This window comes from Anomaloglossus baeobatrachus, chromosome 2 (assembly GCF_048569485.1).
Source record: "Anomaloglossus baeobatrachus isolate aAnoBae1 chromosome 2, aAnoBae1.hap1, whole genome shotgun sequence".
NCBI lineage: Eukaryota > Metazoa > Chordata > Amphibia > Anura > Aromobatidae > Anomaloglossus > Anomaloglossus baeobatrachus.
In genome coordinates, this window is record NC_134354.1 from 780,712,294 (window position 1) to 780,732,353 (window position 20,060).

Consider the following 20,060-nt stretch of genomic DNA (forward strand, 5'->3'; position numbering starts at 1 on the left):
TGCAGACGGTCACCACCGTCTGCCAACCTTGCTGATCTGTCCGGGCCACACACCCGGACCAACTTCAGGCTGCTCTTTGACTACTTCTCTCCTTCCACTTTCACGTCTCCAACTGTCCTCTCTCCTCTCCAAAACTAATCTGCCTGGTTTTCCCGCCTCCAGGACTGTGAACTCCTCAGTGGGCGGGGCCAACCGCCTGGCCCACCCCCCTGGTGTGAACATCAGCCCCTGGAGGAAGGCAACAAGGGTTTTTGTGTTCTGACTTTGGTGTGCCTGCTGGGAGTGTGGGGTGTGTTGGTGTTGTTCTCTGTGGCCCCTGGCTTGTCCAGGGCGCCACACTAGCCTTAGGCGGTAGCTGCATACCCTCACGGTGTGGGTGGTTGCCTTTTATCGGGTCTTTGGCTGTTAGGAAACCCCTGGGGTTCCTGTCACACTCGGATTTGACTGTTGACGGCGACTCCAAGCCTGGTCGAGGTCCGATGGCCCTGCCTGTGTGTGCTGGCTTCACTTCGCTCCCCGGTCGGTACCGGCGAGCCAACGCCCGACCCCGGTCCTACGGTTCCGCGTTGATTCACCACTCCTGCAGACGGCCACCACCGTCTGCCAACCTTGTTGTTAATGCCTGGGCCCCAAACCCAGACACTCTTCACTTCAACCTCCTCCAGTGAACTCCTGAACTGTTCTGTCACTTTTCCCGCCTCCAGGCTTGAGAACTCCTCGGTGGGTGGGGCCAACCGCTTGGCTCCGCCCCACCTGGTGTGGACATCAGACCCTGGAGGGAGGCAACAAGGGTTTTGTGTTTGGCTAATGTTACTGTCTAATGGGGGTGGGTGTGTGTGAGTGTTACGACCTGGCTAGTCCAGGGCGCCACAAAAACATGTATGTAGAAAATCACAATATGAAGAATGAATAAATAAGATTAAGAAAAATATCACAAAAACATTGGATTTGTATGTAAAAATGGTGAATCCATAATGAGAGAACTACAAAACAGCTTTCAATACTATTATAAATCATTTCCATATAAGAAATACAGCAATACATTTGGAATGATTATTGGAAGCTTAAAATAACAGAGGGCAAACATGAGAGAGATGTCTATTAGTCCTGTATAAAGCAGTTATCAAGTACACAGTTAGTTTTATATTAGTACATAAAATATATCTGAATGTTAGATAGTGAATTCCTGCACAAAAGGCAAAAAAAAAACCACCAAAAAACAAAACAGCAAATGTGGCGCCCTGGACAAGCCAGGGGCCACAGAGAACAACACCACAACACCCCACACTCCCAGCAGGCACACCGAAGTCAGACACAAAACCCTTGTTGCCTTCCTCTAGGGACTGATGATCACACCAGGGGGTGGGCCAGGCGGTTGGTCCCGCCCACCGAGGAGTTCACAGTCCTGGAGGCGGGAAAACAGACAGTCAAGTTTTGACAGTGAAAGTGGAAGGAGGAAAGTGTAGTAGTGGAGCAACTGACTGACAGCGTCCGGGTGTGTGGCCCGGGCAGGACAGCAAGGTTGGCAGACGGTGGTGACCGTCTGCAGGAGTGGCCTATCCGAGTTACCGTAAGGACTGTGGACGGGCGGTGGCCCGGCGGTACCGGACCAGTACACAAAGAGAAGTCAGCACCATCTGGCAGGGGCTTTTCGGACCCCGGCAAGGCTAAGAGTCGCCGTGAATTTGCCGAACCCGTTAGTGAAGGGGACCTCCTGGGTTTCCAAACAGTCAAGTCCCGACAGAAGGCAACAGTACAACCAACAGAGGGAGACACCGCCACCGCCAAGGCAACCGTTTCTCATGGCCAGCGCCTGCGGGCAAAAGGGGCTCCTCCGGCCTATATCCAAGCCGGGGAGCGGGTTACCGGTGGGAACCCATTGGAACCGTACAGACAACTTAGGTGCAGGGAAAGGCAGTTACCACCAACCTGCCGGGAGCAACAACACCGCAGCCGTCTGTGGGACCCGTCCATCCAGCCAAGTGTTTTACCGAGAACTGTGTCCTCATCATTGGGCTGAGTGAGTACCACCGTGCCGTGCGGCACAGCGCTGCCCCCGCGACCCTGCACCTCGACACGCCCCGTAACCCGCCTGCAATCCATCCCTATCCCATCACCGGGCCCCGGGACAACCAACCCCCTACCCACGGAGGGGAGAACTAACAACCAAGCTGCTCCCTGTCACCGCTCCCGGGATCCCCGTCCAGAGCAGCGGTGGTGTCACCAAAATCACCACAACCATGGGTGGCGTCACGGACAATATCCCTAAACCAAACCACCCCCTTTCACTCACGGGCGAGGAGCGCCGCTCGAGTCCCCGGGATCCGGCCCACCGCTCGAGCCACCACCGAGCAGCAGCAGCCGCAGCAGCAGCCGGATCCGAGCAGTGGGAGAGCGCAGCATCCCATGCTCCGCCCGCGACAACTTGGCGTCACGAACAGGATCCTACCGTTCTACCGATTGGTGGAAGTGCGCCTTGTGTGACCGCCGGAGGTGTCCGGCCGGAAAATTTGAAAAGCTGCCATCTTGGGCGCGAAGAGTTCCCGCTCGAGCGTCTCCTCGAGTAGTGGAGGCGCGAAGGCCTAAACCCCGCCCCGATAGAGGAGGAGCCGGAAAGAGGCTAAGGGGGACGGAAACAAGATGTCTGCGCCCGACGAAGCCGCTGGAGGAGCGGCGGACGCAGCCGCGGAAGCACCCGTAAATGGGAATGGGCCTGCCCAGGTCCCGGCCGCGCTGGCGGGGGGCGCCGCGACCCCAGCTCTCGCTCAGGTGATGCCGTTCTGTTTGCCCTATGTGCCCGGAGCTGTCTGGCTACCGCAGTACGATGGGAAACCTGATGCCTTGCAGGTTTTCCGGAAAAAACTTAGTCCGCTGCTAGAATTGTACCCCCTGACTGATAAGCAACGTGCAGCGCTAGTGCTGGGGCAGCTAACCGGCGCGGCTGAGCAAGAGGCGGAGACCTGGGCCGAGGGGGACCGGTCCTCTGTAGCCACCATCTTTGAAAAGCTGCAGACTGCATTTGAGACCCGTACCGAGGCAGAGTTGCGAATGCAGTTCTATCAATGCCGACAACGGCCCGCAGATAGCATCCGGGACTATGCTCTGCGCCTGCAAAACGCACTCCGCACACTAAAGCAGGTGGACACCATCAGCAGTGTGGACAGTAACAAGATGCTAAGTGAGCAGTTTGTGCAGGGGATGAGATCCTCAGAGGACCGTAACCAGCTTCGGCTGTGGGCCCTAGAATACTCTTACGCGGACTTTGCCGTACTAAAAGAATGGGCTATCAAAGATCTGCAACCCCCCGCATTGGAAGCTCCTGATCCAACCCTGTGGCCAGTTGAGACTGCTCCTGTTGTGGTGGCTCCTACCATACCGGTGTCGCGGGCGGAGGAGGGGACGCCGCGCTCTCCCACTGCTCGGGTCCGGCTGCCGCGGCTGCTGCGGCCTGCTGCTGCTCGGTGGCTCGAGCGATGGGCCGGATCCCGGGGACTCGAGCGGCGCCCCTCGCCCGTGAGTGAAAGGGGATTGGGTTTTGGGATAGTCTATTGTCCGCGACGCCACCCATGGCCGCGGTGATTAAGTGGACACCACCGCTGCTCTGTCTGGGGAGCCCGGGAGTGATGGTACGGAGCAGCCAGTTGTTGATTTGCCCCTCCGTGGGTAGGGGTTTTTGGTGCTCCCGGGGCCCAGTGATGGGGTTGGTATGGTGGACAGGCGGGTATGGGGCCTGTGGAGGTGCAGGGGCGCAGGGGCAGCGCTGTGCCGCACGGCACGGAGGTACTCACTTAGCCAGTAAACACGACACAGTTCTCGGTAAACAAACGGCTGGTTGGACGGGTCCCTCGGACGGTTACGGTGCTGATGTTCCCTGCAGTTAGCGGTGATGGTCTCTTCCCTGCACCTATGTAAAGTCTCTTGGTAGCGATGGGTCCCCACCGGTTACCCGCTCCCTGGCTTGGATATGAGCCGGAGGAGCCCCTCTCTTGCCCGCAGGCGCTGGCCCTGGGAAACTGGTGCCTTGGCGGTGGCGGTGTCTCCCCCCAACAGTCGGACTGTTGCCTTCAATCGGGACTTGGTTGTTAGGAGACAGAGGTCCCCTTCACTGACGGATTTGGCAAATTATGGCGACTCCTAGCCTTGCCGGGATCCGAAAGGCCCCTGCCCTGGTGCTGACTGTTCTTCGTATACTGCTCCGGTACCGCCGGGTCACCACCCGTCCGCGGTCCTTCCAGCAACCTCCAAACAGTCCCCCTGCAGACTATCACCGCCGTCTGCTGACCTTGCTGTCTCAGTCCGGGGCACACACCCGGACCAACTTCAGGCTTGCTTAACTGTCACTTAGTTTTCCACTTTACCTCCTTCTACTTCCTCCTCCTAAACTCATCTGCCTGGTTTTCCCGCCTCCAGGGCTGTGAACTCCTCGGTGGGCGGAGCCATCGCCTGGCCCACCCCCTGGTGTGGACATCAGCCCCTGGAGGAAGGCAACAAGGATTTTAGGTTAGCCTTGGTGTACCTGCAAGGAATGTGGGGTCCATGTGATGTTGTGACCTGTGACCCCTGGCTTGCCCAGGGCGTCACACCGGCACCTCCAGTGCCTGCAGCCCCAAGCGGGGCGATGGAAGAGCTCGCTGCTCGAGTTCGCCGCATGGATGGGGACCTTGCTAAGATTCTCGCCACACTCCAGCCTCCAACCAGATCCCAGGCACCGGTGGAGATGCAGCTCGCCGACAGCCCGGAGGATGTCCCCTGGATGCAGCGGAGAAGGGCCAATGGCTCACGGAACGGGCCCCCAATCTGTTACAGGTGCAGAAAACCCGGCCACTACGCCCAACGGTGTCCGTTAAACGAGCAACCCCTGGGGCCACGGGCCAATCCTCAGGAGTAGAACCCCATGGCCCCCCAGACTGGCGGGACCAGTACATCGGGGCCCGGCCTATCATCCCCGTGGCTGTGGATGGCATACCGGTGATGGCTCTCCTGGACACTGGATCACAGGTAACCACTATACCATACACACTGTATCAACGGTATTGGGGAAAAGACGAGCTGGCTCCCCCAGATGCCAGCATAACACTGATTGCTGCTGATGGACTCCCATTGACCCAAGTGGGGTACAAGCAAGTGGCCATGACTGTGGGACGAGCTGAACTGCAACACCAGGGTATGATTGTGATAATGAATGAACCCAGTGATCATAACCCGAAGATAGTGCTAGGAACCAATGTGATGGAGCACTGTATGAGTGATGTGTTGACCCTACTGCAGCAACTGGCCGCCACGGCGGCGGGGAGTCGACAGAGGGCTGTGCAGCGTGAGATCCGAGCCTTGATGTACCGCCAACATGTGAACTCGACGGAGGAGAGATTGGTGGGGTGAGAGTGATGGATGTTGCCCCATTGATTGTGCCCCCTAGGAGCGAGATGATGATTTGGTGTAGGGCAGCAGTAGGGCCTCAGGGGCGTGACTACCCTGCCATGATAGAGCCCATGCCCTCCGAACACTGGCCCACAGTAATGGCCGCCCGAGGGATGGTAGATGTAAAGAAGGGGAGAGTGCCTGTGAGGGTGCTGAACTGTGGGGAGGAAGAAGTCAGGCTTCCCTGGTATGCTACACTTGCCAAGTTGCTCACTCTGGGTCCCCACACCATCCGCGAGGCAGTTCCCCAACCTCACCACCGACTGCCAGCACTCACCCGCCCCAAGAGGAGTTAGATGAGTGGCACCGACAGTTACATGTAGGCACTGACGATACCCCTACACATCATAAAGAAGGGGTATACCGGGTGGTACGGGAGTATGAGCAAGTTTTTAGCAAACATCCCCTAGACTTTGGGCAGATTAAAGGGGTCCAACACCATATCCCCACCGGTGAACACCCCCCTATCAAAGAGAGGTACAGGCCTATTCCCCCTGCACACTACCAATGTGCCAAGGACATGTTGAGGAACATGAGGGAGGCAGGGGTTATCAGGGACAGCTGTAGTCCCTGGGCCGCCCCGTTGGTACTGGTTAAGAAGAAGGACGGTACCATGCGGATGTGTGTGGATTACCGGAAGATTAACCAGATAACGCATAAAGATGCTTACCCACTGCCCCGTATTGAAGAGTCCTTGGCCGCACTGAGAACCGCGAACTACTTCTCTACCCTTGACCTCACCAGCGGGTACTGGCAAGTGGCCGTGGCACCCGAGGACCGGGAGAAAACTGCCTTCACCACCCCAATGGGGCTCTGTGAATTCAATAGTATGCCGTTCGGGCTGTGCAACGCCCCTGAAACCTTCCAACGGCTGATGGAATGCTGTCTGGGGCATCTGAATTTCGAGACCGTCCTGTTATACCTGGATGATGTGATTGTGTACTCCCAGACATATGAAGCCCACCTGGAGCACCTGGCCGAGGTGTTCGCGTCCCTTGCCAAATACGAGATGAAGTTGAAGCCCTCCAAGTGTCATCTGCTGAAACCCAGAGTGCAGTACCTGGGGCATGTGGTGGGTGCAGAAGGTGTCGCCCCCGACCCCGAGAAGATCACTGCCATTCAAGAATGGCCGAGACCAACCACAGTGAGGGAAGTAAGGCAGTTTCTGGGTCTGGTGGGGTACTACCGTCGCTTCATCAAGGGGTACACGAAGATTGCTGCCCCCATGCAAGACCTCCTCGTGGGACAGACCAAAGGTGGTAGACCCCTCGGAGTCCCACTGGTGTGGGAAGAGAGGCATGAGGAATCCTTCCGCCAGCTGAAAGCGGCCTTGACCGGAGAGGAGATCCTAGCGTATCCTGATTACAGCCACCCGTTCATCCTCTACACCGATGCCAGCAATGTGGGCTTGGGGGCAGTCTTATCCCAGGTCCAAGACGGGAAGGAAAAAGTGATTGCTTATGCTAGCCGAAAGCTCCGACCGACTGAAAGGAATCCTGAGAACTACAGCTCTTTCAAGCTCGAGCTCTTGGCACTGGTGTGGGCTATCACCGAGCGGTTCCGCCATTACCTGGCCGCAGCAAAGTTTACCGCTTTCACGGATAACAATCCGCTGACCCACCTGGACACGGCCAAGTTGGGCGCGTTGGAACAACGGTGGGTGGCCAGGCTAGCCAACTACGATTTCACCATCAAATACAGGGCCGGTCGTGCCAACGTTAATGCTGATGCACTCTCTCGGATGCCCCACTTGTCGGAAGAAGGGTGCGAGGATGACGACCTCGAAGAGATCGAGTTGCCTGCATTCCACCAGCCACCAACTGAGAAGGTGCATGTCCACCAACAACGGGTGAACCTGGACCCGCTGCCCAGTCAGGAGTGGCAGGAAGCTCAGAACCAGGCGCCCGCTGTCCGCCTAGTCAAGATCCTGGTGGAGCAAGGCGCTGCTGGAATAGACCCTGCCGCCCCAGCTGAAGCCCAACGCCTGTGGCGAGAACGGACCCGGTTGTATCTACACCAGGGGAAGTTGTACCGTGAGCTGATTAACCCGAAGACTCATGAGAAAATCCGCCAGTTGGTGATTCCCCAAGCTAATGTGCCCACCGTTCTACAAGTGTACCATGATGGTGCCGGACACTTCGGATGGAAGAAGTTGGAAATGCTGTTGAGAGAGCGGTTTTATTGGAGCGGTATGCGGGAGTCTGTAGAGGCCTGGTGCCGAGAATGCGGCCCTTGCACGCTGAGAAGGAAGGACGAGGCCAGCCAGAAGGCGCCCCTACACCCGATCGTTACACATCAACCACTGGAGCTGGTCGCCCTGGACCATGTAAAGCTCACCCCCAGCCGAAGTGGGTACACCTACGCTCTAACCATAGTAGACCACTATTCAAGGTTCATGGTGGTTGTCCCAGTCAAAGACCTAACTGGCCGTACCGCCGCTAGAGCGTTCCAGGCTTATTTCTGTCGACCACATGGATACCCTGAGAAGGTGCTTAACGAACCAAGGCCCGGCCTTCGAAGCGGAGGTGTTCCATGAGTTTTGTCAGTTGTATGGCTGCAAGAAGATCCGGACCACGCCTTACCATGCCCAGACCAACGGCATGTGTGAGAAGATGAACCACTTGGTCCTGGGCCTCCTCAAGACGTTGCCGCTAGAAGAGCGGAACCTGTGGCCGGAGAAGCTACCTGACTTGGTCGATATGTACAACAATATTCCTTCCAGCTCAACGAAGTGCACCCCAGCATACCTGATGAGGGCTCGCCCCGGCCGGCTACCGGTGGATCTGGACATGGGATTGGAAGCCCCAGAAGCACTCCCTTCGACAGCTAAATGGGAAACTCGGCGGAGGGTGCAATACCGACAGATTCAGGAATATGTTGAGAAGAACTTGAGTTGGAGTCGGGAACAGCAGGAGCAGCGCTTCAACCAGAGGGCGTCTGCTCGCCCTTTCCAGCCTGGAGATGTAGTGCTGAAGTGGAAAAGGAGGACCCACAAGCTAGATGATCAATGGGAACAAACCCCATACGTTATACAGCCCACAGGATGGGAAGATGGGAAGGCCTACCAGATCAGTCGTGACCAAGGGGGCACTGTGGCCACAGTTTCCCGGGACCATCTAAAGAGGTGTTGTCACGCTCCCCGGGTCCTCTGCTCCGCTCCCCGGGTCCTCTGCTCCTCTCCCCGGCTCACCTGCCACGCTCCCCGCTCTCCAGCCTCCAGTGCCCACGCTTCCCAAGCCTCCGGGTTCCCGCTCCCGGCGCCCGTCGGCTTCCCAGTCCCTGGCCGGCTCTGCTGCGTCCTCCTCTCAGCTTCCTGCCCTGGCTTCTGGCACCCGGGCCGCGCGCATGCGCATTAGGGCGCGCGCGCGGTCACTGACCCTTTCTTAAAGGGCCAGTGTCCACTGACAGGAAATGATGCATACAGGTACAGGGTATAAAGGGGGTTAATGTCCAAGGGAGCGGGGCCTGTTCTTCGTGTTTTCCCAAGCTAGGAGTCAGGTCTCCTTGTGTTCTGTGAGATACTTACCTCTCTGTCTTCTAGAGCCGATCCTGCATCGCCATCCGGTCCTGCTGTATCTCGAACCCCGAACGCTGCCCATCTGCCATCCTGACAGTCCGTACCATCTCGGCTCCCTGCGGTGACCCGTCATCTCGCTCCAACGGTTCCGGACCCCGCCAGACATCATCACGGCTTCCGAACCTGAGCTCCGTCACCCGGACCACCATCAGTGACCTCGTGGTCCCAGGGACTTCTCCATTGTGTTCCAGTGCACGGACTGTCCTGCTACCTAAAGTGCTCCGGCTACCGGACTCCTTTCCCTCATCGGGGAGTTCGGCCCAGTGGATCCACCTCCCGGGTCTGCCCGTCCATCTGGCCCTAACAGGTGTCCACCAGCATTGAGGGCAGCGGCGGAAGTCCCGGTTCCTCCACCAGCGGAGAAGGCAAAAGAGGTAATCCACACCGTAATGGGTGACTTCCCAGCGGACTGGCCTACACAGAACGGCGCGGTGATTCTTCCAGTGATACTGTTCCCACAACCCGTGGATGAAGAAGTGATGGAGGCGGTCAACCGTGAGCCAGTGCCAGTGCCCAGGGATGAACCTGTACCCAGCTCCCCTATGCCTCCGCCTGCCCCACACGATAGCAGGGAAGAGGGACGGATTGTTCCCTCTGCCCCACTGCCTATCCCCACTGACACTGGACCCCGGAGGTCCACTCGTCCCAACCTAGGTAGACCCCCACTTAGGTACAGGGAAACTACTCTTTAAAGGGGTAGAGATTATGTGTGTGTTAAAAGTTTGAAAGTTTTTACAAAAGATGGTAAATGAATGAAACCGATGAAGTCACCTGATTGAAGCCTTGATTTACTGCTGTGATGTGAAACCGGTCGTTGCCGGCAACTGGTCCGCGTTGGGACCCCCCTTCACCACTTTACATAAGAAACTACTTATGAACATGCCTGAGAACTTGCAAGGCAACCACAAACTTGTGGCCTGTAAATAAAAATGTTTGTTATAGCTCCTACCGTTACCGCCTCCGGAGAGGCAGATTGGAGGAAGGGCCCGCAGTGGAGCAGGCTGGGGCCCAGCCACCACCGGAACCGGTGGCGATCCTCTGGGGGTTTCAGGGGTTCCCCATGGACGTGGATCCCCTGAAAAGGACAGAACCCGCTCGGGCAACTTGTGTAGGACTGGGGTCAAGGGGTGCTGCCTGTTTGCTTAGGGGCAGCATCAGGGCCAGGTTGCTTGGGTGGGAGAGAGCGGAAGCCGTAACCGTTACGCAACGTTTAAGTAAGAGTACCTCCCGATGTGGGAAGATGTTATTATAATTGTATGTCTGTTACCGTTTTTTATCTTTTTCAGTTGGTGAAAATAAAACCGGTGATGGACGGGCAGCCCGCGGACGGTCTGCATTTAACTAAGGGGGAATGTGGCGCCCTGGACAAGCCAGGGGCCACAGAGAACAACACCACAACACCCCACACTCCCAGCAGGCACACCGAAGTCAGACACAAAACCCTTGTTGCCTTCCTCCAGGGGCTGATGATCACACCAGGGGGTGGGCCAGGCGGTTGGTCCCACCCACCGAGGAGTTCACAGTCATGGAGGCGGGAAAACAGACAGTCAAGTTTTGACAGTGAAAGTGGAAGGAGGAAAGTGTAGTAGTGGAGCAACTGACTGACAGCGTCCGGGTGTGTGGCCCGGGCAGGACAGCAAGGTTGGCAGACGGTGGTGACCGTCTGCAGGAGTGGCCTATCCGAGTTACCGTAAGGACCGTGGACAGGCGGTGGCCCGGCGGTACCGGACCGGTACACAAAGAGAAGTCAGCACCATCTGGCAGGGGCTTTTCGGACCCCGGCAAGGCTAAGAGTCGCCGTGAATTTGCCGAACCCGTTAGTGAAGGGGACCTCCTGGGTTTCCAAACAGTCAAGTCCCGACAGAAGGCAACAGTCCAAGCAACAGAGGGAGACACCGCCACCGCCAAGGCAACCGTTTCTCAGGGCCAGCGCCTGCGGGCAAAAGGGGCTCCTCCGGCCAATATCCAAGCCGGGGAGCGGGTTACCGGTGGGAACCCATTGGAACCGTACAGACAACTTAGGTGCAGGGAAAGGCAGTTACCACCAACCTGCCGGGAGCAACAACACCGCAGCCATCTGTGGGACCCGTCCATCCAGCCGAGTGTTTTACCGAGAACTGTGTCCTCATCATTGGGCTGAGTGAGTACCACCGTGCCGTGCGGCACAGCGTTGCCCCTGCGACCCTGCACCTCACCAGGCCCCGCAACCCGCCTGCCATTCATCCCTACCCCATCACCGGGCCCCGGGACAACCAACCCCCTACCCACGGAGGGGAGAACTAACAACCAAGCTGCTCCCTGTCACCGCTCCCGGGATCCCCGTCCAGAGCAGCGGTGGTGTCACCAAAATCACCACAACCGTGGGTGGCGTCATGGACAATATCCCTAAACCAAACCACCCCCTTTCACTCACGGGCGAGGAGCGCCGCTCGAGTCCCCGGGATCCGGCCCACCGCTCGAGCCACCACCGAGCAGCCGCAGCAGCAGCGGCAGCCGGACCCGAGCAGTGGGAGAGCGCAGCGTCCCCTCCTCCGCCCGCGACACATATATACCGCAAATGACATGGTAAATCCAGGGAATATATATATGGACCATTATGCGTTAAAGGTGAGACCACAGATCGTTGTTATTAGGTGTACTGCAAAATTAAATCCTGTCGGGTATTCAGACCATGCGGCACCCTGGTACCAAGCCTGAATATCCAAACGGATTCTCTATTGAGGAGTTTTCTTCTGTGGTCTCCCCCTCTAACGGGCTTGGTGACTTTTTCAATGCCCATAAACGCAAAGGAATCAGTGCATCTATCATGAACACTAACAAAGTGCCAAGAAACTGCTGAAATGTTGAGTGTGTGACAATCTGGACCCCAGGGGTCACAAAATAACATCACACATACACACACCCTCCCCTGGTCAGGAACACCCGTCAAACAAACCCTTGTTCCCTCCCTCCAGGGTCTGATGTCCACACCAGGTGGGGCAGAGACAGGCGGTTGACCTCACCCACCGAGGAGTTCACAGGCCTGGAGGCGGGAAAAGTAGTCAGTCAAGTTCAGGAGTTGAAGTAGAGAGGTGGTAGAGAGAGTAGGAGAGACTGTGTGTGTCTGGTTCGGAGCCCAGGCACCATCAGCAAGGTCGGCAGACGGTGGTGGCCGTCTGCAGGAGTTGGTGGAGGTCTGCAGAACCATAGGACTGGGGTCGGGCGGTGGCCCGCCGGTACTGAACCGGGGAGCGGATTGAAGCCAAACACCACACTCAGACCCCGACTAGGCTCGGAAGCCGCCGTAACTGTCAAATTTTCTGATTGCGGTCTGGACCTTAGGGGTTCATTCCCAACCAAGTCCCGTCAGAAGGCAACAGCCCAACCGGTCTGGATAAGAGGCAGGCAGTTGAAGCCAGACTAGAGTCTGAGGAAGAGTTAAGCTAGGGGAGTGAAAGTAAGAGGAGCAATAGAGAGAAGCTGAAGTGACAGAAAAGTGAGAGTAGTAAAGCCTGAAGCTGGTCCGGGTGTGTGCCCCGGACTGAGACAGCAAGGTCAGCAGACGGCGGTGATAGTCTGCAGGGGGACTGCTTGGAGGTTGCTGGAAGGACCGCGGACGGGTGGTGACCCGGCGGTACCGGAGCAGTATACGAAGAACAGTCAGCACCAGGGCAGGGGCCTTTCGGATCCCGGCAAGGCTAGGAGTCACCATAATTTGCCAAATCCGTCAGTGAAGGGGACCTCTGTCTCCTAACAACCAAGTCCCGATTGAAGGCAACAGTCCGACCGTTAAGGGGAGACACCGCCACCGCCAAGGCACCAGTTTCCCAGGGCCAGCGCCTGCGGGCAAGAGAGGGGCTCCTCCGGCCCATATCCAAGCCGGGGAAAGGGTAACCAGTGGAAACCCATCGCTACCAACAAGACTTTACATAGGTGCAGGGAAGTAACCATCACCGCTAACTGCAGGGAACAGCAGCACCGTAACCGTCCGAGGGACCCGTCCAACCAGCCGTTTGTTTACCGAGAACTGTGTCGTGTTTACTGGCTGAGTGAGTACCTCCGTGCCGTGCGGCACAGCGCTGCCCCTGCGCCCCTGCACCTCCACAGGCCCCATACCCGCCTGTCCACCATACCAACTTCATCACTGGGCCCCGGGATCACCAAAACCCCTACCCACGGAGGGGCAAATCAACAACTGGCTGCTCCATACCATCACTCCCGGGCTCCCCAGACAGAGCAGCGGTGGTGTCCACTTAATCACCACAACCGTGGGTGGCGTCACGGACAATAAACTATCCCAAAACCCAATCCCCTTTCACTCACGGGCGAGGAGCGCCGCTCGAGTCCCCGGGATCCGGCCCAATGGCCCAGAAGCACCGGACCCGAGCGCCAGTGATTCCAGGGCGAGCGGCGTTCCCAACCCCTCCGCCCTCGACAAGTGCATTTACATTTAAAGTATCCAACAGATGACATCTGATTCGTTTTTTTAGGGGGTTCCCCGTGCAGCCTACGTATTGAATCCTGCACCTAGTGCATTCGATCAGGTATATAACATACGGTGTGTTGCAATTAATATAACTGCCCACATCGTACGTTAAACCTGTATGAGTAGAAATAAAAAATTTCTTTCATGTTTGCCCTCTGTTATTTTCAGCTTCCAATAATCATTCCAAATGTATTGCTGTATGTCTTATATGGAAATGATTTATAATACTATTGAAAGCTGTTTTGTAGTTCTTTCATTATGGATTCACCATTTTTACATACAAATCCAATGTTTTTGTGATCTTTTTCTCAATCTTATTTATTTATTCTTCATATGGAGGTTTTCTACATACATGTTTTTGTGGCGCCCTGGACAAACCAGGACGTCACAGGTACTGCACTAACACACCCCACACCCCGGCTAGGCACATCTAGGTCAAACACAAAATCCTTGTTGCCTTCCTCCAGGGGCTGATGTCCACACCAGGGGTGGAGCCAGGCGGTTGGTCCCGCCCACCGAGGAGTTCACAGTCCTGGAGGCGGGAAAAGGAGTTCAGTTAGTTGAGAGTTGGAGTTGAGAGTGGTAGAAGAAGGAAGTGGTAGTAGAGGAGACTGAAGGCGTCCGGGTATGTGTACGGTACAGCAAGGTTGGCAGACGGTGGTGACCGTCTGCAGGAGAGGCTGATTGGAGCAAACCGTATGGACCGTGGACGGGCGGTGGCCCGGCGGTAGCAGATCGGAGAGTAAAGAGAAGCCAGCACCATCCGGCAGGGCTTACGGACCCCGACCAGGCTAGGAGTCGCCGTTAAACTGGTCAAATCCGTTAGCGAAGGGAATCTCCGGGGTTTCCCAGCAGTCAAGACCCGATTGAAGGCAACAGCTCACACCGTAGAGGGAAACACAGTCACCGCCAAGGCTACAGTTCCCAGGGCCAGAGCCTGCGGGCAAAAGGGGCTCCTTCAGTATCCATCCAAGCTGGGGAGCGGGTTACCGGTGGGAAGCCATTGGAACCGTAACACAACACAGGTGCAGGGAAAGGCAGTCAACATCAACCTACCGGGAGCAGAAACAACCGCAGCCGCCTGTGGGACCCGTCCATCCAGACGTTTGTTTGACCAGAGACTCAGTGTGAGTTACTGGCTGAGTGAGTACCACCGTGCCGTGCGGCACAGCGCTGCCCCCGCGACCCTGCACCTCACCAGGCCCCGTAACCGCCTGCCATCCATTCATCCCTACTCCCTCACCGGGCCCCAGGACAACCAACCCCCTACCCACGGAGAGGAGAACCAACATCCAAGCTGCTCCCTGTCATCGCTCCCGGGATCCCCGTACAGAGCAGCGGTGGTGTCACAACCTCACCACAACCGTGGGTGGCATCACGGACAATATCCCTAAACCAAACCATCCCCTTTCACTCACGGGCGAGGAACGCCGCTCGAGTCCCCGGATCCGGCCCGTCGCTCGAGCCACCGAGCAGCAGAAGCAGCAGCCGGACCCGAGCAGTGGGTGAGCGCAGCGTCCCCTCCTCCGCCCGTGACATTTTTATCCCCACTACGTGTTATTGGTGCATCTGTTCACTGGGAATGCACACCTGCACGGTTTTAGTTTTAATTGAGCACTAAGTCCATCCCATGACGTGTAATGTGTACCTTTTTAAATACTGAATCAGTTTGGGGTAAATCACATGCCATGAATAAGACTCTCTGGTCGAAACGCGTTGGTAACCCAAATTTTTCACCTAGGCCTCTGTGCCCACTGCACAGTCTGCATGTTTTTATTCTGCTACAATAAAATCAAGTTTTATTTCTACAAAATCTCCATGATGCTGGATTTTTTCCTTTGCTGATATCCATTGCCGCCCGGGCCAGGGCGTTTCCTTGCATTAGTGCAGAATCCAGGAGTGAAGAGGGGTGAGCTGACAACCTTTTTTTATTCTTATATTCATTGGTATAGGTAGCTTTCCTGCTGGATTTTTACAGCCCCGCAGGCTCGGCCGGCTGCCGAGCTGCTCGGATCCGTGCTCGTACGGTGGGTGGCTCGAGCTCCTCACGGACCCGGGGGTCACGTCGCTCTGCAAGGGGGGTTTGGCGCTACACGCAGGGACTTCGTTGGGGAGTTCCACGGCCGGGGCTGCAGTGGTTTGTAAGGGATAAAAGTTCGTGACGCCACCCACGGGTTGTGGTGAATGGATGGACACCCCCGCTGCCGTTGACTAGGCCTCCTGGGGACGGTGTTGCGCAGCTTGGTGTTGACCCCTCCGTGGGTAGGGGAGTGATGGTCCCAGGGGCCCAAGGGAGGTGCCGAGGCGGGGGAGCAGGTGCGTGCTGGGTGCTAGTGCGGTGTGCGGCCCGAAGGCACTGGTGTACTCACTTTGATACAACACACTGGAGTCTCTGGTAAACCAAACGAAATGATAAACGGTGCCCGCAGCCGGCTGCAGCTTCTCCCTTAACAGGTTGGTGGTTTCCGCCTTTCTCCTGCACCTTTTTATATGAATGTTTGACTCCTATGCCTAAGCAATGGTAGTCCGCTCCCCGACTTGCTGGGTGTCGGGATAGCCCTGTTTCCCGCAGACGCTGGCCCCTTGGGTCTCTATGCCTTGGCGGTGGTTTTACCCTAATGGTTGAGCTGTTGTCTTCAGTCGGGTCTTGTGTGGGAAAGGTCCTAAAGTCCAGTCCTCAATCAGTTGATTCGATTCAGCCTAGTGGTTTCTGGGCTTCGTACTAGGTCTGAATACCCTTCCCGGTGCTCCGGTTTCCAATCAGTTCCCCGGTTCGGTACCAGCGGGCCACCGCCCGACCCCGGTCCCTACGGTTCCACCGGCTGTAATCCCAGCTCCTGCAGGCGGCCACCACCGTCTGCCTCCTTACCAGAGGTGACTGGGCTCCAACCCAGCCACCTGAGTAGACTATTGGCAGGCCTGGTCACAGGTCTGCCCTTGAACTTGACTTCTCTCCTCCACTGTCAAACTACTCTCTCCAACTCCTCTCTAGAACTACTGCTTTTTCCCACCTCCAGGCCTGTGAACTCCTCGGTTGGCGGAGCCAACTGCCTGGCTCCGGCCCCCTGGTGTGGACATCAAACCTGGAGGGTGGTGACAAGGTTTGGAAGTTTGGCTGCTGTCACCTTTTTAGGGAGGGGGGTGTGTGTGCATGGGACTACCTGGGACGACCTGACTAGTCTACTCAGCTGGTGATCATCAGCATTATCTTGGTGCTAAATACCCCTTCTTTTCATGGACTGGTGCCGGTGATATTTTCAGTTCATTCAAGCCTTGGTTGCAGGCAGGTGACTTGTACTCCTTTATGGTATCGTTGCTGAAAACGTTGCTGAACTTGTACCTGAGTCATCTAATGAGTAGTTTATGCTTTTTCCCCTGTATGTGCCTCTTGTGTATTCTATAGTTATTTAGTGGGGTTGATGAACAGCTCATCCCATCTGGTCCCTATTTAGGGTCCAGCAGTAGGGACACCTAGGGTCAGGTATGCGGCACTGCGTATAGGTGAGAAATCTTTCTAGGGTGGGGAGGGACCCCAGAGACCAGCAGTAGGTTTGGTCAGGGGTCACCATTTTCCCTCTCCCTAGATGAAGAGTTTCCTTTCGCCGTGCACTTGGTACATCCCCGTACCTAGTGTGACAGTCTGAATAATGGGACCCCCATTAGATGGTGGATTGGGGCACGTTTTTGTGGGAAAGTCCCTGGGACTTGAACTTAGAACCTATACAGAGGTAGGCAGGAGCTAAACCTTGTGCCACAGGCTCTGGTGATAGGGGCACCTTTATCCATGATAGAATGGAGTGGCTGCGCACATTGTTGACCGCCGCTCCAGTCATTCCCGATGGGGCTGCTAAGTGCTGTGCTCAGCTATAAAATGAAGGGTATATACTGTACACTGCCACCCCAATCTAAGGCCCCTTTCACACGTTCGTGATTTCCGGTACGAATGATGTCCATTTTCATACGTATCATAGGCACGGACATATGCAGACCCATTAAAATCAATGGGCCTGCACACACATCCATATTTTCTCACTGGCATGTGTCTGTGTGGAGCACATGCATGTCGTGTGCTCCACATGTCCGTTTTTCTCTGGCAGCACTGCTGTCACAAGGACCACACACTGATGAGATCCGTCTGACATCAGTGTGACACGTACCAGAGAAAACACGTGTCTTTGAAATAAAATTATTTTCTATACTTACCTGTCTCTAGCACTGCTGTCGTCGGCGCTGCTGTCACTTTCTTCCGGGCCCGCTTATTATGCTCTGGAATATTCACTGCACCGTGGACTCAGAAGTAGCAGCAGCGCCGGGGACAGATGAGTATAAAGTTCCTGTTTTTTTTGCGTCACAGATAGTACACGGAGAACACACGTGTGCCAAAAACAGGGCACAAGGATGGCCATACGCACCTTCAACACGGTCAGTATTTTGCACGGATGAGTGAAAGAGGCCGTTCTGCTAATCAGTGCAGATCCCATGGCCGGAACCCCCCCACCACCAATGTATAGTGAGCCTGTATATAGAATTTCGACTTCACCCATGTATAATGTAAATAAGTTAATAAGTTTGGCGTGAAGTTGCTGATTAACTAGTTTAATACTTTTCCCATCTGAATATAATTCTTTCATCATATAAAAAAATAACGTATACGTCTCTTGATCTGCGGAGATACGGGAAATTAATCTGCAGCAAATTAGCATTTGCAAAGAAGCTAAACAATGTCATTAATGCAATCTATGGCTGGATATTATCTGTGCATTGTAACATCAAGGTTTGCAGATTAGAGTTCTGATTACAGGAACACACAGATTATCTGGGCCACATTCATTAAATCCTACCAGCGAGAGCGAAATACATTATCCGTGCTGCAAAATGCCTTTAATGCTTCATCTGCTTGTTTTATGGCACCTGGACTCTGTAATGCATGCGACGACGGTCTATACATAAATGCACGATCAGGGATGAAATGTAAATTATACTGCGTGTAAATCTTATGGAAAGAACACGACAGGCATTTATAGGATCCGATAATGATCATGATACGCCGGCAATGGCTCCTAAATCAAAACTTAGTGAAACCCTACGCCCTTAGTAAAGGGTATAGGCACACAAAGGGTTTTGGAGGAGGCGAACATTTAGTTTACTAGTAGAAACTTTTTAAGGAAACTCTCAATCACCAGGTATGTGCCCACGACGTCCACCATCTTTTTTCCATTTTTTAATCTATAACTAGCGACCTGTTTCGGGCTTCCTAGCGGTAGCTGTCATAGGGTGTTCAGGTCCAACTCATTAGTTGTCACGGCGGCATCAGGCTCTTTTCACACTGCAGAGCCTGACAGGCAACTTGATGTCTCCTACTTGTTCAGGCAGAGCTGGGCGTCGGCTGTTTCATGAGTTTTGTTCCTCAGTCCTGCAGGGATTAAATCCTGCTGACCTGGGGAACGCTACTAGGAGCTCAATTACCAATCACAGCCATCTCTTTCCTATAAAAGATTCTAGACCTTGCTACTCAGCGCCGATTATAGCTTCAGCTTTGCTTCAGCGATTCCGGTCTTAGTGAAGATCCTGTTTATGGTGATCTTTGTTGCGATATTGAGTGTTGTGGACATTCCTCTGTTGTGCGTTTACTTCCTTCCCTTTTCTTTATTTCCTCTGTACACATATTGTCTCTCCTGTGTGTTTTGAGTGCTGTGTGTACGAGTTTTCGTTCTCTCTTGTCTGTGTAGTTTCTGTATGGTTTTGGTGTTGTGTTTTCCAGCCTGTCCCAATGGTGTGGTAGATGGGGAATAAGATTAGGGTTCAGACGAAAGTCAGGGTCATGCTGGGGAAGCGGACCTGGCTACCATCAAGCCTACCTCCGAGATAAGGGACAGTGCAAGATCTCGAGTCTCAGGGCCAGCTTAGGGGCCCCTGTCCTGTCATTACATACCCTGTGACAGAAGTTGCCTGAAGAATAAAATATTAACTCTTGTAAGCACTCCATCGTCTCTGAACCCTAAAGAGGCTAAAAGAAGTAGCAAAAAGACAGAACATGAGCACAGCAATGTCGTTTTTACATAACTGTGTATTACGTCAATTTTTTGCATCACTTTTCAGGCGGAGTATAGACAGAATTGGCCTGAAAACGATATTGTTTGCACATACTTTGGGTATTTCTTTAAGGAGTTTTTCTTTTTCTAAAGCAGATGTTTTGGGGTTTTTTTTTGCATTGCCGAGTCAGAGGCGCATGTTACCCATTATAACCTGTTATCTGTGTTTTAAAGGACCGTGTGTTTGTGTGCCCACATGGAGACATATCCGGGTTTTTTTACCGGTAGCACGGTTGACAAGTCATTGATTGTGAGTGAACACGTCTTATGATAGCACCCGTGGTCGAGTACTGCACATTCGCCTCTCATTTAGATCAATAGAATGTGCAGTACTCGGAAGCGATCGCTATCATAAGACGGGTCAGCTCCAGAACTTAGCACTTCTGGCTACTTTCTGCTGCTGGGACTGAGAACAGCTGATCGGTGGGGGTGAGGGGTATCAGACCCCGGCCAATCAGATATCGATGACTTATCCTAAGGATGGGCCATCAATGTAAAAATAGTGGAC